This window comes from Saccopteryx bilineata, chromosome 1, assembly GCF_036850765.1.
Source record: "Saccopteryx bilineata isolate mSacBil1 chromosome 1, mSacBil1_pri_phased_curated, whole genome shotgun sequence".
Lineage (NCBI taxonomy): Eukaryota > Metazoa > Chordata > Mammalia > Chiroptera > Emballonuridae > Saccopteryx > Saccopteryx bilineata.
Window position 1 is genome coordinate 30,914,027 of NC_089490.1, and position 24,188 is coordinate 30,938,214.

General features: G+C 36.7%; 1 protein-coding gene across 11 annotated transcripts in view; it reads left to right on the forward strand.

Annotated features, from left to right (window-relative positions):
• MLIP (muscular LMNA interacting protein) overlaps positions 1–24,188 on the forward strand; it is a 249,990-nt gene that overhangs the window by 42,198 nt on the left and 183,604 nt on the right. The window contains exon 2 of one of the 11 annotated variants that reach the window (XM_066252770.1): positions 22,032–22,169. The exons of the other annotated variants lie outside the window; for them this stretch is intronic. The gene's annotated coding sequence lies outside the window, so the exon portion shown is untranslated. The remainder of the gene's footprint in view (positions 1–22,031; positions 22,170–24,188) is intronic. 11 annotated transcript variants of the gene reach the window in all.

Below are 24,188 nucleotides of genomic sequence, written 5' to 3' on the forward strand. Positions count from 1 at the left end.
CTACTGCCCATTTTTGTATCTCTGTTAGTAGTAAAATTTTCTAACCGCCCACCAGTTCCACAGTAATGGTGATTTATAAAGTAGGGAAGTAACTTTACTTTATAAAATTTATAAAGCAGAGTTACAGCAAGTTAAAGCATATAATAATAATTACTCACCAAGAACTTTATGTTGGATTTTTGCTAAGTTTGGCAGAATAAATCTTTATAAAACAACTTATTATAGTTAAATCTATCTTTTTATTTATACTTTGGTTGCTCTGCTACCGCCCACCATGAAAGCTGGAATGCCCACTAGTGGGCGGTAGGGACTTTGTTGACTACCACTGCCTTAGAATATAATCTTCTTGCTTTACACACACACACACACACACACACACACACACACACACACACACACACACACATAAACAAATGAATTTTATATATTGTATTTAATAACCTGTTTTTCCTACTTAACATATATGAACACTGTTGTTCTCACTAAATATTCTTCTACAATGTGAATTTATCTAGATAGTACTGATATAATTTATTTGACAAATAATCTGCTGCTTGACATGTAGATAGTTTATAATTTTATTTATAATTTTGCTATTATAAATAGTGGTGGACTGAATATTTTGATAGTTCAATTCAAAGTTTTTAGTGCTAAGATATAAAATGGTTGACAAAGTTGCGTTCTGTCCCAACTGGTTTCCATAGGTATGGAGTATATTTTTAATATTCTGACAAGTTGCCTAGACCTCATTGCATTAGTTCCATAAACTTGATATTTAAGAATTCTGAGAACCTACTAAAGACAGGGAGTTCTTCTCCTGGTATTCTTCCCCTAACACTACTATTTTTATATACTTATCTTTTGCATGAATTCTTATGGCTGTGCCTGCAGTGTTTAAAAACATACCCTGACCTTCCACGTTTGTGTGCTTAGGCTGCTGACTATGTCTTGAAGCTTTTGTTTTACCATGTTTCCAGCTCAGCCTATTGAAATCTAACTCTTCCATAAATCCAGCTCCAACGTCACTATTTCAAGAAAGCCTCCCCTTGTCTCAGGATGACCTAACCTGCACCTCCTTTGTGCTCCCTGCTCTACTCTTTCCCCACAACCACACCCAGGCTTCAATTTGGACTAGTGTTGTCCAGTATTAGTACTACTATGTAGCATTAACATTTTAAGTTCTACCTAGTTAACATTTGAAGTTATTTAATTATTAATATGTAGTTTTAACATTTGAAGAGCTATATCCTATAGTAAGTGTGTTTTAGTCATACTTGTTTTGTTTGTGATACATTGTACAGTGCTTTTTGGATGTTTAGAGTCAATGCACGTTCTCTTAAGAAGTTGCTTAATATTTTAAATTTACATAAACCATTTCATATATATTTTTTCTTTCATTTTCAATGCAGCACAAAAGCAGAGAATGGGTAGTAATAACAAAAACAGAAAAATTTAATTTGCTGATCACCTTAATCTTGTCTGAAAAGGTACAAAATCCACAACATACAAAACACCTCTAAACTCAACTTGAAGTCAGACTCTTTATTTTTTCCCTTATTAGTTGTTCCTGAGGATTTCTAATGTCTCTCTTAGGCCTTAATTATTTCTGATAGTGTTACCTATACTGTAGATAAATTTGGGAGATTATAATTTGTAAGAGAAATAAAATCTGGATTCTGGTTCCAGCTATGTGAATAAAGAACAATTTGATTGTGAGAAACATTTTAATTGTCCTGAATCTCAGTTTCTTTATAATACAAGCAAATGGGCCCTGGTCAGTTGGGTCAGTGGGTAGAACATTGGGCCAGCATATAAATGTCTCAGGTTCGATTCCTGATCAGACACACAGGAGAAGCAACCATCTTCATCTCTTCCTCTCCTCTCCCGCACTTTCTCTCTCTTTCCTTCTTACAACCAGTGGCTTGGTTTGTGTGAGCACTGGCCCCAGACAAGGGTTGCCAGGTGGATCCTGGTTGGGGCACATGCAGGAGTCTCTATCTCCCCTCCTCTCACTTAAAGAAAAAAAAAATGAGCAAATAAGAATAGGTCTTTATCATATAATTTAACTATAAAGGTCTGTAATTTTTATAGCATAAATGTTGACACATATATTAAACAATGTAGATATATGATTTAATAAGCACTTATTATGGAATAGGCAGATGCAATACATTTTATATCTGTTTTTGCCTTTGGTTGCTGGTAACAAGTTCTACTCAACTTGTTTTTAATAAGAAGGAAATGATTAGTTGGTTAACTGGGAAGACCACAGGTTTATGGATGTTAGGCACAGCTGAATTTAGGAGTTCAAGTGATGTGTTCAGTGTTCTGACTCTCTCCAGCTCGTTGCTGTTCTGCCTTTATCTTCCGGCTTTTCTCTGTTGGCTTCTGTCTTCGATGGGATCATAGGATACCGTAGAAAAGGTGAATGGTGACAGTCTCAAGCTAGAAAATTATGAGTGAGGACTCTAACTTGCCAAATTTAGTTGTAAGGCATAACCCTTTGCCCAATCACTGGGTCCTGGAGAAGATTTATATAATCATTCTTGGTTGTGATGAATGTCAAACTGGGTGCTTGTGGGACAACTGTGATAAATAGCTGTCCTGGGGGCAGTGAAGTGGAAGAGGAGGTGAAGGAACAATGGAGTCAGACAAGTATATTAAACTCCTATCAACATCATGACACTCCTGTGGCAAAAGAAAACCTTAAAATTTATCTATCTATTATTTAACCATCCATTGAGAACATCTAAATTGTTTCTGCTATTTTGGCAAAAAAAAAAAAAAAGGCTTAGGTTACATTAAAATAATATGGATTTTAGAGACATAATTAGCATTTTTTATTTTTAAAAGACACAAATATCTATTCCTCTTTTACACAAAAGAACTGAAACAGTAAATAATTGTCTAGATAAAAATGGATAAACATTGTAATGTTTAGATAATGTACTAGAAATTCCTTGAGTTGTAATCACTATCCTTACGACACATTCTAGGATGCTCTTCACTTGCTGTTTCTTTACAGATAAATTAGAAGGAAAAAAATATTCTTCTTAAAAGAGAAGAGAGTGATGGTCCAAGATAGTCATATGATGAAGCATTGTGACAAATTTTAGGTATACAATGCTAGAACGAGAGAATAAATTTGAGTGCAGAGTTGAATCTTGTTTGGGTTCTAAAGCGAACCTGAGACTTATTTCACAGAAAAGAGGGACAGTGTTGCCAATGAGGGCTCATACGTTGTCTACTTGAACTCAATGTAAGAGGAAGGTGTGGGGATTGGTGGCTTGGTTTGAAAATAAAAGAGTAACATAGACTATGGCCACTTTAGAGCATCATTGACTGTTGACTGTGGGATGGGTGCTCTTTACACAGTGCTTTGTACATATTATCTTCTCACAGAGGTGGGACTTTCATAAGTCTCATTTCACAATGAAAGGATCTATGACTGAGAGCCGTAATCACGTGCCACGGTCTCAGACCTAGCGATGGGCAGTACCAGGTCTTGAACCGTGGTCTGCCTGGATCTGAGTCTTGAAATTATGTTATCTAGTGGGTTGAACCATGTAGAATTCCTATATTTGTGGTTTAAAACAGTCACATATCAATTATTTAATAAGGTAAAATAATGTGCTTGGCACTAGAACTTTGAAATATTAAAGGGATGATCTTTATATTTTTCTACCTTTAAAATCTCACGTGAGAATGGTGAGTAATTATGAGGTTTCTTATTTCACAGTTTAGAGAAAATATCTTTCTTTTCTCCTAATTCTCATTCCAGGAGAATGCAATATAAAACTTGAATAATTAGTTATGCTTACCGTAGGCAGGGACACATGAAAAACCTTAGTATCAACTTCAAGTGATGTGATATTAATTTCTTGATTTACCATAGCAGGTGGCTATTAAATTAAAATGGAAGAAAATAAAGCCAATTGCAGGATGCTATCAGGATTATTAGTTTTGTGACTGTGGGCAAGTAACTGAATGTAATTCAGTCATAATAAGCTAATATACCTTGTAGAATTACTGTTAAAATTAAATTAGCAAATAAAAGTATAGGGCTTAGCACAGTGCTTAACTGAATAAAATTTCTCTGCAATTATTAGTTTCACTTTGTTTTCAGAGTTTTAAGTGTGCATTTGAGAATGGTTCCCACTGGGGTTATTCAGAGATGGTTTGCTGATAGAAGTCCGCTAGTGGCTAATGTAACAGATAATACAGAAATGACAAGAAATGAAGGCTCTTCCACTCCATAAGGCACTTCCCGGCTGCTTCAGCCTTCGCTCTCCTACCTAAAGCTGTGGTGCTGTTCATGACCAAAGCTTTCTCAGAGTGTCAATTTTCTTTAATGAGAAGCATCCAACTTTGTTATCTGAGCTGCATGAGAGAAATGCGGCCACGTGACGCTGATGCTTTGGAATGTTGTCTACACATTTTCCCTTTCTCTCACAAAGACCGAAGTAGTGACAGTTCCCAGCGGCCATAGCGATTTGGTAAAGGGCTCTCTCCCCTTCTTTGCTGAAAGGCTCCTTTATCGGCGCTTTCCCAGGAATTTACATGCCACAGTGAGTCACGCAGTAAGTTCGGTGCTTCCCAGCAAGCAGCTTAGAGTCAAGTTCCGCAGCTATTCTTAGCTGCTCCCCACCCTGTAATGGAAGATACTGGATGAACTTGCAAATGACACATTGTACTGATGACAAACAGGGTGGATTGTGTCACATTGAGACTCCAAGTCCGCTGTTTTCCTTGGTGTAATAAGGGCAACGCAAAAAAGAAGTGCTGAGATCAGTGCCGTAGCACCATGTAGTGAGATGTGCCGGAAAGCACAAACATGCCTCCTCGCAGTTCTGACTTCCATACCGCTCCTAATCTGTAATCAGGGTGAATTTAAAGCTATCAAAGCAGTTACGATCTGTATCTCGCTTGCAAGATGTCATGGTGTTTGTGAATAGTTCAGAAATAGTGGCTTTGCTTTTGAATGGTACATAGAAAACGTTGCCTCGTCATATGCATCAACAAGTTAACATTTTCCCTGGCAGCTGGGAGTTAAAGTCAGTGTGCACATAATAAAGTGCCTTTTCTTATGAGATAACTGTTCCCACTGTTCCTTATTCATTTTCTCAAGGAGCTAGATGTTTCCTAAAGCAGAAGAAATGTACATACACAGTGGGCAAAGTAAGTTTACAGTTGTTCAAGTGGAAAATAACACAATCATTAATAAATAATAATATAAGGATCAACTCTATTTCATGGGCTCACAATTGTAAACCTACTTTTGCCCCACCCTGTTTAATTGCTGTAGTGCTTAACAAATTGTATTATCATTCTTATATGTCTGTTTCCCGAGTATACTTATTTTGTCAGTATTTCCTAGCATGTGGCATAATGCCACACATATTATATACTACATGAAATTACAAATGTGTGTATTTGTGTAAAGCCAGGAGCTACGGCCAGGGTCATTATCACAGCAGCAGTCTGGCCTATGCAGGTTCGCATTGGATTCGGACAGTAGGCAAAGAAACAGCGGGGCCAAAAACTGATGGGCCATAGTCTTTAATTCTAGCTTTGCACCCGGCGGGCAAGTAAAAATACACACTGGGCTCCAAAACCCAGTCACATTCAGTGCTCACAAAGCTACTGACTTATCCGAGTTTCCTAGAATCAAAGGTTTCTAGCTCACCAGACTTATTCACCTCTGTTCCCCATCTCCTTTCCTTATCCCAGATACAAACTCTGCCCAAATTGGCTTCTCACTCAGCATTCCACCATCTTGGCTGCTTCTCCTGGCCTCCTCCACGTGGCCTTTCTCTGCTCTCCTCTGCTCTCTCTTCTAATGATTATCTCAGGAACCAAGAGCCCAAGCTCCCACTTCGTCCCCATTTTATAGTGTTGCAATCCAAACTCTTAATCCAATATACAAAACAGGGAAGTCTCTAATACAAAGTCACTTCTCTGAGGCATGATTGGATTGTACCGCCCTACATCAAAAAGGGTAGGAAAGGCTTAATCCCAAAACCAAGCCCCAGGCTAAAGGATTCTGCCTGCCTTTAGCCCACCCCAACACACATTAATATCACCTGGGCAATGGCCTCTTTAACAAAGTGAGCATATAATACATTTTATCTGCCCAACAATTTGTAATAGAATTACCTTATGACCCAGCAATCCCTCTACTGGGTATATACCCCAAAAACTCAGAAACATTGATATGTAAAGACACATGCAGCCCCATGTTCATTGCAGCATTGTTCACAGTGGCCAGGACATGGAAACAACCAAAAAACCCGTCAATAGATGACTGGATAAAGAAGATGTGGCACATATACACTATGGAATACTATTCAGCCATCAGAAATGATGACATCAGATCATTTACAGCAAAATGGTGGGATCTTGAAACATTATACGAAGTGAAATAAGTGAATCAGTAAAAACCAGGAACTGCATTATTCCATACGTAGGTGGGACATAAAAGTGAAACTAAGAGACATTGATAAGAGTGTGGTGGTTACGGGGGGAGGGGGGGAGAGGGAGAGGGAAAGGGGGAGGGGGAGGGGCACAAAGAAAACTAGATAGAAGGTGACAGAGGACAATCTGACTTTGAGTGATGGGTATGCAACATAAGTGAACGACAAGATAACCTGGACTTGTTATCTTTGAATATATGTATCCTGATTTATTGATGTCACCCCATTAAAAATAAAATTATTAAAAAAACAAAAAAAAACAAATATGTTTATTTGTGTATATATATCATATATAAAATGGGATCATATTATGTATGTTCTTTCATAATCTTTCAATATATAACAAAAATTCAGAAAATTTTGTATGCTATTAAGTATAAAGATACATATTTTTCATATATTTATTTTACAGAAGAATCATAATTTAATTCCCCAGTCCTCTCTTATTGGACTAGTTTATAATTATTAAACTGATTAAAATAGTTTATAATTTCTAGGAGAAAGTTACATTGCAGTGTGATTTTATTCAGTCTCTCTTCACTTATTAATTCAGTCAGCAAATATTTACCGATGGCCTATTCTGTGTGAGACATTATTTCAACCCAGAGAGTATCATCAGAAATCATCATTTTTAGAGAGAATAGAGAAATAATAAAATAAATTAAGAAAAGATATAATGTGACACATGAATAAATATGATAGTTAAATATACATGTTCAAATGTGACTGGTACTATGGAGAAAAATTAAACAGGCAGCATGGGAGAGAAAATTTCTTTCTTTTTTTCCCTTTGTTTTAGGTGAGAAGAGGGGAGATAGTGAGGCAGACTCCAGCATGCAACCCAACTGGTATCCACCCAGCAACCCTATCTGGAGCCCATGCTTGAGTTCCAAGCTATTTTTAGTGCCCGAGGCTATTGCTCTCCAACAAAGCCATCCTCAGCACCCAGGGCCACAGTTGAGACAATTGAGCCACTGGCTGTGGGAGAAGAGGGAGAGAAGGGGGAGAAGGAGAAGTAGAGAAACAGTCTCTTCTTATGTGCCTTGACCAGGAATCAAACCTGGGACGTCCATACAGCACTCTATCCACTGAGCCTCTAGCCAGGGCCAAGAAAATTTCAATAGAGTGACTAGGGGCTGCCTGATAATATGACATCTGAGTAAAAACCTGAAGGAGTTGGATCCCTGCTAAACTCTGTAAGAGGAAAGGGATCATGTCTGTATGCTCATTCTTACATGGAGAAGACTGCCATTAAGGAGCTTAGACTCTAAGGTCTAATGTTTTCTGCGTGATTTCCAAGTTGTGAGATTAGGACAATTTTTGTATTGTGTGTATGTCTATAAAAACATATCTGTATATTACAGTATATATACATATTAATATATATTTAAATATTTTCAAGCTTTTCTATAACAGCCGTATGCCACTTTTATAATAAGAAAAAAATGACATATTAACTTGAAAATGCTTTCTTAAATTATTTTGTTAGCATATCACACTGTGGACACACGTTTTGGTCGTAAACTACCCACCGCCTTCCTCAGCCTTATCCACGTGAACTGCTGTTGAACTAAAACTCATTCACTGGGCACAAAATCAATCCTTCTTTGCTCTAAGTACAATACTTTGTATTTGCATCTTTAGGTTTTGGCTCTAAGTTAACCAAGTTTGGGAAATTGTAAGATTTCTTTAAAAAACTGAAATTGGACACACTGTACAGTAGCTTGAATGTCAAGCAGACCTTGGGGAGCAATTCATAGAGGCTTCTGCTTATTTCTTCTATCTTCATCTTCCCCAGTTTGGGAAGATGATGCTCTCTTTGTTGGAGGTCATTCTGCTCCCTGCACGTCTGACAGACTGCTCTATAAATTGATGCACTACTAGAGAATACTTGCAGAAGTAAATAGTAGGAGACCCGAATGAGAGACTTGTTCTGCTTCTGAAAGAATGCTTTTATAATTTTGTGCAGCATGTTTTTAGTTCATTTCGTAATACTGAAAATGCCCCAATCTTTTATATGTAGAAAAATGCTAAAACCCATTGCTAGAAGCTTACCGGGCAAGAATGCCTTTATTTCTACAACTATTGTCTACTTTGATGTAAAAATTCCTAGCTCTTTTTAGTGGAACATTTCTCTTACAAAGTGCAGAAGAAAGTTTAATAAGTGTTTGCAACTGAAGGAAGAAAGAAAGGAGAGATTTTGCTTAAAGTTTATAATATTAGTTTTGTTTCCTCCTAGCATTTGCATAGAAGCTGATAGATTCCCGAGCATTTTTACTCTCTTGTGATTTTTAAAACTCTCTAAAGTAGAAATGTTATTTTTGTACATGCTTTATAAATGAGAAAACTAAGACACAGAAAAGATAAAATTGTTCAAGGGCATATAGTTAACATTTCTTGAGTACTTACCTGCATCAGGCCGAATTCTAAGTACTTTATATATATTCATTCAATTACTTTTCACAATAGCCCTTGTGATTTTGGTATTACTTCTATTCTAATGAGGCTCTGAACAATTAAGTGACTCATTCAAGAACATGCACAGCTAGTTAGTGGAAGCAATAGCATTTAATTAATTGTTGGGAATTTCATTTTTATATATCTCCCACATACATATTTTGGATAGAAATCTATGTCCTGATTGCAGAAAATATTTAGCTTTAAGAATTCCAAGATATGGTATGCAATCTCTGTATTTAAATCAAACTCTTGTTTTTTGTTGTTTTTTGTTTTTTTACAGAGACAGAGAGAGTCAGAGAGGGGGATAGATAGGGACAAACAGACAGGAACAGAGAGATGAGAAGCATAAGTCATTAGTTTTTTGTTGCACACTGCGACACCTTAGTTGTTCATTGATTGCTTCTCATATGTGCCTTGACCATGGGGCTACAGCAGACCAAGTAATCCCTTGCTTGAGCCAGCAAACTTTGGTCCAAGCTGGTGAGCTTTGCTCAAACCAGATGAGCCCGCGCTCAAGCTGGCGACCTCGGGGTCTCAAACCTGGGTCCTCCGCATCCCAGTCCAATGCTCTATCCACTGCGCCACTGCCTGGTCAGGCTCAAACTCTTATTTTATCAAAAGAATGTAGGAGATCTTTACAAACTGGTTGGGACAGAGAGGTAATGATACAGAATAAATGTTTAACAATTACATTAACAGTTATTAACAGGAGATAAACATTTGACCTGTAATAACACACTGTATTGATTTCCATAATTTGTTCTACTTTACACCTGAAACTTTCATTGTAAAGCTAGGTTATAGTAGTAGACTAATATAAGCAAATAATTTTGGATAATTAAGCTTGGAACAAAAAATGTTTATGTTGTATGAAGATTGTGTGTGTGTTTTAAATAGGATGAAAAAAATACAGAAAATTAATTGAGCAAATTAATTGAAAAGCTAAATTAATTATTAATTAAATGTCAAAATTTGAAATATTCAAATTTAATTCATTCGTTAATTACTCAGCATCTTCTGGATGCTGGAGTCTGTGTTAGGTACTGGGGATACAATGGTACAAACAGATGTGGTCTCTGCCTTTAGGGCGTTGTGTGTGTTGGTCGTGTTCCTGCCAAGGGCATAAGCGGGATGGAAACACAAGCTGCATGCCCCTTGCTAAGGGGCCGCATTGCCCCAGGGAAAGGGGGCTTTCATCTAAACAGCACAGATGTGCTGTGTGGGCTTATGGCCCTCTGACTGCCTTTACAGGGCTTACATTCTGGCACGAAAGCAGTCTTTAAACAAATAACCATGTGATTAGTATTTCCAAAGGGAAGTGTAAGGCACAAAACTGTTTTATTTAGATCAGAAGGCCAGAAAAATCCTCCTTGAGAAAGTGACATTTAAGATGAACACTAAAGAACCTGCCTGGGAATTGAAGTCACGCTGGTTTAGACGAAGCGAACCAGCTTCCTTATCCATGCCGCACTCAAAAAGTTGCTGGGGACATTGGCATCTCAAACAAATATCGAATATGGGCAAAAGACAATTGTAGTTCACAAGGAGTTGAGGTAGAAACCAAATATCTAGGAGGGAATAAAGAGAGATAGAAGGAGAAAAGGGCGGGGGATACAGAGCCAGTTATATTGGCTTACCTCCTTACACTGGAGTAAATGGAAGCTTAGTAGCTAAACCTGCGTGGATTCACCAACCACCAAGGATAGTGCTGTAAGTTCATAAAAATAATATATTATCATTTAAAAACTAATATATAGGTTGAGTGTACATTTTTTAAGGCAGGAAGGAAGAGAAATAGAGATAGAAAGAGAGAGAGAGACTATGTTGACTATTGTAGCTTCAAAGATATAAATCTATGTGTTTAGATACCTTCTCTAGGTACCTAGCTTGCTTTTTCTCCTTTCTTTCCTCTGTTCCTCTCAAATGAATGTGCTGGTTCTACTTCGTGTGTGTGTGTGTGTGTGTGTGTGTGTGTGTGTGTGTTTAGCTGTTTAGCAGAGTTAAAATTGCATGTAGGCCTCAAGCCTACCTGGTATTTAAATATATTAATAAAATATCTCTTATTTGCATTTGTGCATGTTGCTCTCTTGGAACTTTTTGGAGTTGAGATAACTGGCAAAATTCAGACATTCCTATGTATCTAGCAATAATACTTTTAAAATATCACTACTAATTCCCATTCATACCTCCTCTTTATTCTCAAAATGAAAAGAAGATGAATCTATGGGGAAGACAAATACTTGAGTAAATAGGATATGAATTAAAATTTGATGGCAATTAATAAAACTTTGGAATCTTTGGAATGTGAGTGCAGAAAATCATCTGCCAGTTTCTCATTTTATGGAAATGATACAGGTGAAGTCACTCAGTTAGTGCGTGAACGACCCTGGATTCACCAGTGAGTGTTGCTTTAGATACTGTGCTGCCCAGAAATAACAAGTTAGTGTTTTGGCTTGTTTGAAGGCTAGCATTTCTTTATAGTGAATGATTAGTAGAATATGTCTAACTTTGTTAGCTATTATGCACTTTGGCTTATGAATGAAAAATCATTCCATGGTTAGATTTAGTTGTTTGTTTGTTTTTTTCTCTAATTGGTGTTTCCTTGTCTAGTTCTCAAATATTTTGAACCTTGCTTGAAAATAAATCTAGTTCATTCATAATTTTGATTTCACCCAACTTCTGTCTAAAGTGTAAAATTTTATTGAAAGAATTTTAAAATAGTAAACTTAATGCTCTTGTATAATAGTATTATACTCACTCTATAAATGTAGAGAACTAGAATAGTGTAAAAGTGGAAATGACATATTTAATTACTATGTGTCTGGAGAAATCTTATGTAGTTTCAAGTATTCTCTCAAAAATGTGTAGATAGGCCCTGGCCGGTTGGCTCAGCGGTAGAGCGTTGGCCTGGCGTGCAGGGGACCCGGGTTCGATTCCTGGCCAGGGCACATAGGAGAAGCGCCCATTTGCTTCTCCACCCCCACCCCCTCCTTCCTCTCTGTCTCTCTCTTCCCCTCCTGCAGCCAAGGCTCCATTGGAGCAAAGATGGCCCGGGCGCTGGGGATGGCTTCTTGGCCTCTGCCCCAGGCGCTGGAGTGGCTCTGGTCGCGGCAGAGCGACCCCCCCAGAGGGGCAGAGCGTCGCTCCCTGGTGGGCAGAGCGTCGCCCCTGGTGGGCATGCCGGGTGGATCCTGGTTGGGCGCATGCGGGAGTCTGTCTGACTGTCTCTCCCCGTTTCCAGCTTCAGAAAAAAAAAAAAATTATAAAAAAAAATGTGTAGATACCTCTAGAGCCACTGAAAGCTATAGTTATGTACTCTACCTTTTAAAGATGACAATGATATAGTTTAAATATGACTTTTTGCCAAAATTCTGAAGTGCTTCATGCTGAAGTGACGTTTTCCTGAATCATAGTTATTTTAGCAACTCTTTCTTCTTAACAAGTTTAGCTGAGATGTAAGAAATCTTAGAAGTTAAATTTGACCTTTTACTGTTAAAACCAATATTCTCAAATGTTTCCAAGAGGACTAAAAAAAGAGAAAACAAAAAGCAATTCTCAGCTGGATGAGAATGTTGTTTGGCCACGTGGTTAGTGATTATGTGTGGAGGTCACAGCTGTGAGATGTGACTCCCACTTTGCATTCTGCCCTGAGGCATGCCGTCTCACTGACTACTCCTGCAGTCATCCACCTAATACATATTTCTATACAACTTAAACATCTTTAGATAAAAAATTAAGTCTATAGAATGGGGATGAGAAACATTTTTACTATTGATGGCAATACATTAGTCAAAGATTATTAATTAATATTGTTCTATTTTTTCTCATTTTTGTAATTAGCTACAAAGGAGAACAGAGAACAAAAGATATTTACTGGGACAATAAATTAGCAGGAAGGGTGTTAGAAAGCAGGAGAAAAAAAATAAAGAAAGCGGCTCAATCACAATATGAGGATAGAAAATAGACAAATAAAGAAAAAAATTATATACATATGTTTAGTATAAAAAGAAGGTACCCAGATACCAATGCATATTTAGCAACAATGCCCTAGGAAGAAAGTCAGGTGGGATTAAAAAGGAATCAGAGATTTAGGGATGTTCACCAGGGACACGGACTGAGGTTGAAACTTTCATCAATTCTTTGGCTAAAGTATTTTAAATCGGTGCTGTTTTTTCATACTTCTGGCCATACTCAGTGAGCACAATGATAGAAAGTTTACAAAAGATCCGAAGGTGTCGATGTATCTGGAACACTAAAAGGAGTCACCTACGATTTGTTAACTTCACTCATCTAAGCAGTTTTTCCTACTTGCTTTTGTTTTGCAATTATTTTGCCATATTAGTAGAGAAAAAACAGCTGATTCAGGAAGAAGATGGAGGCAGGAAGATGAAGACGGCTTAGTTAACTGAGCCCCTTGTGCCAAGGACAAAAATCAGATAGACAGTGGACAACAGTGTATTAAGAAAAAGTGGAGTTCTTTTTTTTTTTGTATTTTTCTGAAGCTGGAAACGGGGAGAGACAGTCAGACAGACTCCCGCATGCGCCCGACTGGGATCCACCCAGCATGCCCACTAGGGGGCTACGCTCTGCCCACCAGGGGGCGATGCCCTGCCCCTCTGGGGCGTCGCTCTGTCGCGACCAGAGCCACTCTAGCGCCTGGGGCAGAGGCCAAGGAGCCATCCCCATCGCCCGGGCCATCTTTGCTCCAATGGAGCCTCAGCTGCGGGAGGGGAAGAGAGAGACAGAGAGGAAGGAGAGGGGGAGGGGTGGAGAAGCAGATGGGTGCTTCTCTTGTGTGCCCTGGCCGGGAATCAAACCCGGGACTTCTGCACGCCAGGCCTACGCTCTACCACTGAGCCAACCGGCCAGGGCTGAAAAAGTGGAGTTCTAGACTGAACCTTCCAGCTGTATAGTCCTGACTTGATTACTTAAATGTGAGTTTGTTTCGTTCTCCATAAATGCAAATAAAACCTTGTGTTACTGGATTTCCTTGAAGATTAATTGAGCTACTAGATGTTTTTTCCTAAGAGTAAAGTGGATAAAATAAGAAAGTAACCACTATCATTATTATTTTTTGTGAGATTCTCAAAAAAAATTTTTTGGTGGGGTGACATTGGTTAATGATGTTTTTTTTTTCCTATTTCTTTAAAAAATGGCATAGGGGTTTTTATAGGGATTGCGTGAAATCTGTATATTGCTTTGAGCAATATGGCCATTTTATTAATAACTGTTGGTTCTTCTAATCCATAAACTTGAAATATCTTTTCATTTCCTTGAGTTTCTGTCAATCTCTTTTAATAATGATCTGTAGTTTTTAGCATATAGGTTCTTCATGTTCTTTTAAAATTTTATTCCTAGGCATTTTATTCTTTTGCAATTGCAAAAGAAATTGTTTTTTGTTTCAGTTTATTCCCTGAGGTTTTACTGTTAGTATGTAGGGAAACAGTGGATTTTTGCACATTGATTTTTTTATCTTGCATCTTTACTGTATTTGTTTATTGTTTCTAGTGCTTTGGGTGGAGTCTGTGAGTTTTTTTAATATACAGAATTAAGCCATTTGCAAGAAGTGACACTTTTACTTCTTTATTCCTAGTTTGGATGTCTTTCATTTCTTGCCTGATTGCTCTGACTAGGACTTCTAGGATTATCTTGAATAAGAGTTGTGAAAGGGGGCATCCCTGTCCTGTTCCTAATTTTGGAGGAAAAGCTTTTAGTTTTTCACCATTGAGTTTTTCACAATCAAGTGGAGTTCATTCCAAGGGCACAAGGATGTTTCAACATACACAAATAGATTAATTTAATATACCGCATTAACTACAGCAACAAAAGGATAAAAGTCATGTGATCTTATCAACAGATACAAAAAAAATCTGATAAAATACAATATCCATTTATTTTTAAAACAATAAAGTCACTATAGAAGGAAAGTACCTCAACATAATAAAGGCCATATATGACAAATCCTCAGCCAATATCATACTCAATAGTATCATTATTATTCCATTGTACCCAAGTCTTTTGGATAAGCACCAGACTTTAGCCTTTGAAAAATTTATGTAATTCCAGAGACAAAACATACAAGTTGAATTTAAATGACTTTGAATGAATGAGCTCTTTTATGGATTAAAAATGCTAGTGGTAGAATATAAAAATGAATAAGATATCATCCCTGCCCTCAGAGAAGTTACACTGGAGAATTAGTGTAAAAATGAATGCAAATTGTAGTGTAATAATATTAGCAATGCAGATATGGAAAACAAAAGAAAAATGAATAGAGGCTTATATACGGGGTTTTACAGAAAAATCTTAGAAGAGGTAGAAAGTATGGCAGAGTCAGGTTAGAAGTCTGAGCCCTAGTATAAGAATTGCTTAGAAATTTGTCAATCTCATTTTTCTTTAAGTTGCTTATATCTATTGGTAAAACTACTGCCTTTTAAAAATCTTCACTTTGAAATGTACTTGTTTTTGCTCTACACATTTAAAGCATTTCATTTTAGGAGAGTTCTGAAATCCTTTCCAGCTGACCTGATTTTACATTAGGCACCTTTGTGATTGAAAAAGAAATAGCATTCAGAGACATAGATTCCGGTCCTTTCCTATCTGAATGGCGAGCAAATGAACCAAAGCAGAGAACAAATTACTTTCAATGTTAGACTTATATCTAGACTTCTCTGTAGTGTTCCTTCCAATCCAAACACTGTTCTAATGTATTAGTTCACGCCAACAAGCTGTTCTTCCTGACTCTCTTATTCTATTAATGATACTATTATTATCCCAATCACAATTTTTACTTTTTCCTACTCTTCATTTCCCTCAGTTGTCAAGTTCTGACAAAGCTTTCTTTAAAATGTTGTTGAATGCAGTCGATCCATTTTCCACAGTTAATTTCTTTAGCTATTTTAAGGGACTTTTGCAAGTGATTCCATTATACTGTGCATGTCACATCTAGGTGAATAGCCCTTAAAGCATCTTTACAATAAAGTTTCTTATTTAAACACCTGTTAGTTTTCCTTCATGACAAAGTCAACACTGCTTTAGACATTAAAATGGTATGTGGTCTAGGCTGGCCTACAACTGCTCACCTTTCTGAAGACTTTTCCAAAACCTAATTTATTCACCTTCCCTGGACAGTAGAGGCTCTTTACTGTCCCAGGAGTATCAGAGGTTGAAGGGGAAAAAAGAGAGAGGAGGGATAGAAGTGATGAGGTGGGCTTACTCATCGCTCAACAGAATTCTCCAAATTCTTAATCCTGGATTAATTTTTTTATATCTATTTCTCAGTTTTTTAAAGAGGAAAAAAATAAAGGAAATTATCCATGGTCACTGGAAAACAAATGAAAATAGGAATAGGTTAAGTTTAAAATAGCCTCTTCATATGTTTTTGAACAGAGATCAGATTTTGTGCCTGTCACATAGGGGATACTTAATAAATGTTTGTTGAATGAATAAATGAATGGTCAGGGCTAGAATTAAAATGGATCAAATTGTGAGTTTATTTTTCCTTCCCTCCTTTTTTTTCTTTTTCTTTTACCCATCACCTTGTTTCTCTTTTAACCTGAAAACTCCTAATCTTTACTCTTTGCATCAATGTACTACATATGCATATGTATGTAGGTATGTGCATTTTAAAAAATAATTGAAAAAAAATCACATTTGAAGCTTATCTATTTTGTAGTATTTACAGAAAAACTTTTGCATAGGATTAAAATATAACCTTGGCAATTTAACAATGGTATGCTAATTCTTATATACATTTAATTTCTTTGTTAATGGGTGTAAATGTACTGCAAATAGGTATTAAACAATTTAAATCATTTTGGTTTATCTAGTCAAATATTGTTATGGTAAGCCAATTTTCTCAGGACAAGATTCACTGTAAAAACGTCAAAGCTTTTTAAAAATAGACATGATAAGATGAGTAGGGGTAGGCAGAACTAGAGAAGTGGTGTGTGTATGTATGCGTGCTTTCATAGTCTAGACTAGAGAGTGAATATCTTGTTCCAAATTTTATTGCCTGGGGCAGATATCTGTGCTTAGAGAACCGATTGTATCCTTTTAGAATTCTATGCGGAACTAAACTGGTACAAAGATTTACAAAAGCTATTTATAGGTTTAAATTAAATAATTTGTTTTATCAAGAACTTCCAATAGTGTTTCCTTGGAAACAAGTTAAGCCTACTTTAGAAATTGTCCGTTGTTTGGACTCCCCTTGCTTGAGGTTGTAGTATTGATAAGTTCTGATTTTCCTATTACTAGAAACTGTTGGTTTTAAATTTGGAAATAATACAGGTGTGTGAAGATAATTTTGACTTAAGATAGAAAATCACAAAAATAAGAGATTGAGAAATAATGGCTTAATTTTCACCCACTTGTCCTTAGGTGTGCTTGTTTAGCCTTAGTCTATCCACAAAGTCAAAAGATAAGAACAAGGTACACATTTATTTGTAGTCTGGGGCACGTGCCTACATTTATTCAATTCTGTAGAAAGGACCATTAGAAAGAAGCTTTAGATTTTCACAGTATCAGGTCACTGGCTGTTGATGCTGAAATAAAGCAGCCTGGAGGTTTGTCCTCCCATACCATCGATGCCTAGTACAATGTGGGTATTTAATTTATCATGTGTGATACAAGAATCTTGAGACTCAGAGGTCTCTCAAACCTTGGTAACAAGATAAACATTTCTCCCGTGTATGAGTCAAGGTCAGCTTGTAGTTTTTGGAACTATAAAGAAAACTGGGGGCAGAGGGGATTCAGGAATACCAGAGATAAAGGAATTAAGTCACACTAAACCAAATAACACATCCTCAGCAACTGATCGTTTTTGAGGCAGTAAGTAGTTTAACTGTATACATACACTTATTGTAATTACTTCTGAATTCAGGTTTGGAAGAATCTGGAATTAGCAAGCAGCTATCAGAGGATCTCCTTTAATACAGTGCTTCCATGTTGCTAAGACTCAGGATTTTTAACAGGAGGGAAGTGATGACTAAAGAGACGTAGTATATTGAAAGCGATTGGATGGCTCTCTAAATTTTAATTTATTTTTTTCAATTACAGTTTACATTCAATGCTATTTTGTATTAGTTTCAGGTGTACAGCATAGTGGTTAGATTATCATATACTTTTTAATGTGTTCCCGCTCAATACTTCCAGTACCCACCTAGTACTATATACATAGTTATTGCAATATTATTGACTATATATCCTATGCTGAACTTGTCAACCCCTTGATTATATTTTGTAACTACCAATCTGTACTACTCACTCCATTCACCCTTTTCACATAGTCCCCCAACTGGCCTCCCCTCTTTTGAGTAGCTCTTCACTTAGACGGTAGGTATATACACTCTGGTTTGGCTCAAACTAGTCAAGTCTTGGGCAATACTCTTTGTTCCTTGGTTTCTGCCTCTGAAGAATATAAATGTGCCTACAAAGTATGATTGTTGTGATACTTTGTTAAAATAAATTAAACTATGATGAACACCCAAAATGATGCCCAATGAATTCTCATTGTATGTTTCCTATTGTTATTAATTAAATTATAATGAATCATTTCTTATCACATCAAAACGACCTTGAGTTAAAAAGAATCAAGGATAGAATTCTCTTACTCTTTGAAGGAGGATTTAGATGCATATTCAGAGATAACTATCAAGGAGGAATGCTAACTAAATCATTGTTTCTAGCCAGGAAAAAGCAATCACAAAATTCTTAACCTACAGCATAAAGGTGTGAGAGAAACTAAAAGGAAGAATATACCGGTGAGATCTATGATTAAGTCCAAGTGAGATGCTGAATTCTGGGATGCTTCAGGCAGGCCAATCTTAGACAGCATTTGAAACAATTGGCTTAAATTTTGGTGCTCTTCATTCTCTTGGGTTTCCATCTACTCCTTGAGGCTGCCCAACCCTTCCGGGAACGGCTAGTCATGGCCTCCTCGGATTGACCTAGTCAATAAAAATTTTAGTCACCCCTCATCTCACATTTTCTTACAAATTTAATGGTTTTTACTTACTTAAATATTTTTCAGTGGTGGAAAAACAGATTTCTGACTCTGATAACCATATGCGTAGATTTAAAATAATCCCTTCCAGTTTTCAGACAACTGGAATTGTATGTAGTTTTAATCAGAACGTATATATAATTTTGCATTTTCTTTGTCCACTCAATATAATTTTATATATTTCTTCTACATTTATCTTAGCTGTTGTGTCATTCATCAATCTTCTATGAATCTCAAATAATTTTTCTTTTGTAGACTATTTGGTTTGTTTTTATATTTTTCTCTTAAAATGTTGTTATAAAGGGCTTTGCTCATTTTTTTTCCCAATTTCACATTATTTATATGGAACAAATTCTGAACGTTGGATTAAGTCAAAGGCATACACATGTCTATGTATCAGGTCAAAGGCATAGAGACTTTTATGTGTAGGCATGCCTGTTCACACAGATATCCAGCTGTCCTTCCAAAATTAACAAGCAGATTTCTATTTCTGTCAGCGTTAAATGTGTGTAATATATTTGGCTCATAAACCCCCATTATTCTAAGTCCTCAGGTTTTAGAAAATAAATAATTTGACTAGCTCAAATTTCTTTCCTCTTAAAAAAAAATCGAAGCAGTATAAGTGTATAGGTGTATGCGCACACACGCACAAACTTCTGAACATTTGGAGGCAAGAGGCCTTTCTGCTGTGTTTTGATCACACCGTATAGCAGTGTAACTCTTGCTTACTTAGGGAGAGAAGTGTAAGTGGAATTTTGATAAACATTGGCTAAGGGAAGGCAATAGCTGTTTCTCCCAGCATTGTATAATTATAACTGAATGACAAACAGGTTGGTTTGGCAGGTGATTTGTTACTTCGACAAACACTTAGGGAACCTCTTCCATTTCCAAAGCACTGAGTCAAAGTGCTGTTACAGCTACAAAATAGTGAAAATTACACCTGCAGTGATTTGTTAGTCAAATAAGGAAGGTATCATAGGACCACAGATTGATATCATACTAATTAGAAAGTGATGTCTCATCCAATAATAATTAATAATAATAATAATAATAATGTGGGAATTAAGTAGTATTTTAAGGCCAGTGAGAGTTGTTTTCAAAACTAATTATGTACTTTTTCTGACTTTTATCAGTGGCATTAATACAGGAAAATATTTGGGAAACTGTGAAAGTCCAGCATCCCTGTGGAAAGCAAACACGCTGTACTTGAACCAAAGACGTTTATTTATCAGTGCATAATGGCTTCTGGGGTAGAAGGAGGTTGAGATTAATAGGAGAATGACTTATAAATTATTTAAAAATGCATGAGCTAGCATTTGACCTTTAATATGATGCTAAGATCAATTCAGCAGTTGTTATGTAGTTGTAGCCTAAATAATCCAATCTACTGAGGTTAATAAAAGGAGGAAAGAAATTGACTTTAATGTACTGTTTAATAGTTGTCATAACATTAAATGTCCAGCAAGGTCAATACAATACAGTTAGCTTAGAAAGAAAACAAGGGATAAAATGTAAAATTGGCACTTAAATACTTTCTCTTAGAATTGTACCTTAATTAACCTTCCACAGCTTCTTCTTAAAGTAGGGGAATTCTTAAAGTGGCAGATTCTTTAGAAATCGACATAAAGTTTTCATTCTTTACAATTATCAGCTTATTCCAATTTACTTTCTAGAATTATATTTGATCACTTTTTCCGTTAAGGCTAAATTTTATTGTCTTCTTCTAAACAGGCAATCAGCATTTTGAGATTTTTCTCAGGTTGAAGGGCTAGTCACCTGACATGAATTCTGTGTTTTAAAATTCAGGTTACAGAGTTAAAAAGTTCTCCTGCTCATAGCTTATACCTTGAACATGGTAGGCATAGACTGAGGAATTCCAGAATGACACAAAACTTGGAATTGTAGTAATCAGGACTGGTGCCAGTGATAGGAATCAAACTTTATGTTGTATAGACCAGAACAGTGTTTTGTTAACTCACACTCCCAAGCCGAAGTTGACAATCCTGATCTCAGCTGCGGTGGTCTGCATTGGCCCTTAGGGATATTTGAAGGCGGGACTTCCAGCAGCCAGGTTGATCTCTGGACACTCAGCCCTAGTGCTTTCTTCCTGTTGGCTTCTTTCTTTCTCACCGCAAACTGAGACGGTCAGGGGGATGGAAACATGTCATTAGTGGTTTCTGAATTTTATGTCTTAAAACCATGCCATCTATGGGTGATGGGCCGCAACAATTCATCCCCACATTTAAAACATCCAGAAGAAAGTTTTGGTTGGTCCAGTTGAGGTCAAATGTTAATACTGAACGTGGTCTAATGAAACAATTAATGGAACACTTCCTATCAGAAGTGATCTTAAACCCTATTAATAAGTGTTTGAGTTTATTCTCATAATAAGTCTATGAAATGGGAATATTATAATTTTTATTTGATACATGATATAATTGAGGCTTAAAGAGTTAGCCGACTTCCCTAAATTCACCAGCTAGTGATCTCACAGCCAGGATTTGCCTCCGGGTTTGTCTTTCTCTAGAGCCCACAGCATCCATCCTCTATAGTCTATGTCTGTGATTAAATCCTCTGAGTCAGGTGTGCTTGTCCTAGGTCATTGTCAGATGGAGGGACCATGAAGAAATGTGTTAACTCTTAGAGTGGTCAAAATGAAAGAGGGGGTTGGAGATGGAGAGACATCTTAGAGAAGAAGACAATATTACAGATGTTGTCTACATTTCTACCATTACCTGCAGAGATTTTCGTGGTGTTTGTTAGTCCAGCTAATGGTGATTGCCCTGACTAATACAGGAATACATCCAAGTGTCCAAAGAATCCTTTTTGTGTCTCTAGGTCTGCAGCCCAGAGGTTAAATTCCACTTAAGATTTGTTTTATTATTATTTTTCTACCATTTTACTTGCTTATTAGAACTAGGAGATACAGAGGGTGGGATAAAAGTAGGTTTTTAGCTGTGAGTATGTGAAACACAGAGTTTATTCTTGTGTTATTATTTATTAGTTATTGTATTATTTTCCATACAAACAACTATAAACCTACACTGCCCCACCCTGTATTTTATTTTTTGGATTTTTTTTTTTGTATTTTTTAGAAGTGAGAAGCAGGAAGGCAGAGAGACAGACTCCTGCATGTACCCAACCAAGATCCACCTGGCAAGCTCACTAGGGGGCGATGCTCTGCCCATCTGTGCCATTGCTCCATTGCAAATGAAGACATTCTAGCAGCAGAGGTAGAGGCCATGGAGCTGTCTTCAGAGCCAGGGCCAACTTTTGCTCCAATGGAGCCCTGACTGTGGGAGGGGAAGAGAGAAGAGAAAGGAGAGGGGGAGGGGTGGAGAAGCATATGGGCGTTTCTTCTGTGTGCCCTGGCTGGGAATTGAACCTGGGATTTCCACACGCCTGGCCAATACTCTACCACTGAGCCAACCGGCCAAGGCCTGTATTTGTTTTTTCTTGAGATAATTTCAAGATGATTCAGTAAACGTTATCTTTTACTTCTCAGTAAGGTGTTCATCTTTCTCCCTGGGATATTTACAGATAGCAAATAGAAGAAACATGTTTACATACACATGTTCAGCTGGAGACCTTTATAATAGCCTGATAATGCAAAGGATGCTTCTGACTTCAAAATTAAATAAAATACTCAAACATTTAAGAAAATGTCTTCTATAAAACAGATAGACTTTCAGCAGTATTTTTATTTCAAGCATAATAAACTGAAGCACAAAAGTAAGCTTAAACTATATCTTCTTTCTCTTTGATACTGTAATGTTTCATCGACATAATTCTTTGGGCCTGACCTGTGGTGGCGCAGTGGATAAAGTGTCGGCCTGGAATACTGAGGTCGCCGGTTCAAAACCCTGGGCTTGCCTGGTCAAGGCACATATGGGAGTTGAAGCTTCCAGTTCCTCCCCCTGTTCTCTCTCTCTCTCTCTCTAATAAAAAAAATGAATAAATAAAATTAAAAATAATTCTTTGGAAAGTTGTGAAAAAATAATGGCAAAATGCAAAGTGGTTGGGTTTGAAGTTTTTGGCTTACTCAACAATCTTTCTTTTGCTGAGCAATTTTTATCTTTGTGATAATGCGTCCACTTTATAGTTTCCTATTTTGTTCCATTTTCTTCTTTCTTTGTTTCTTTTGGAGGTAAACTATAGCAAATGACTCTTTAGTGTTATACATTAAGGGAGGGGCCGTCCCTGACATCGATGTATAACTGCTTTGCTATTTTACCAAAACACAGCTATCCAACTTACCCCTGAGTCAGTCTCCGTGCTGCATCCATCATTTTTGTTGTTTTTCTTTCATTTGCTCAGGTACTTAGTATCATGTTGAGACTAACTCAGCTTGATATAATGTCAGATTTTCTATTTCTTTTCCATCTTCTCCAAGGTTGATATCCTAGATAATGGCAAATTGTTAAACTAGATTGCTTTAAGCAGAGATTCTCTGCTAACATTTTTGTCACATAGATACAGTCAGTATATCCGGCTAAGCTTTTCAAGCTGACAGCTCATGTAATGTGCCTCTAAGACCAGGATGCTGCTTTTGTTTGTGGAAAAAGCATGATATGTAAATTTTATTACATGCAAAATTTGCTTTTTAACCTTGAGGGACCCTTTTCACAGCTATTATGGTGTTCTGCAACTTTGCTGCCCTGGGCAATATATATATATATTATTGTATATACAGTAATTGAATACAGAAATTGTATATGCACTCACTATATAAGGCAGGGATTCCTAATCTTTGTGGAGTCATGTATCCTTTTGTCAGTCTGAGGAAGCTGGTGATCTCCTTTTAGCATAGGGCTTATACATGCATAATATAAAATACATGCATTAAAGGAAACCACTTATATTGAAACGGAGGTATCAACATATATATTTTTAATTGTGACATACTAATTAGTGCTCCTTCATTAAATAACAAAATATAGGAATGGATCTAATAACTATTATAATTTCAAAGTAGTGACCAGTGATTTTGCTATATCAGCAACATATAATATATATATATTTAAATCTATGATTTTGATAGGTATCAAAGTCACAGATAGTGCTAATTTCACAAAGGCTGATTGATTATATTTGTAATTGAAGAAAATATTAAATTTCAGTTAGAAATTAATGAAAACATAAATATTTTTCCCATGGTGGATCACTTGAATTGCATCCATGGACTTCTTGGAGAGAATTAAAATGGACACTTTAGACAGAGTTAAGGACCTTTGTAGATGACTTAAATTTTT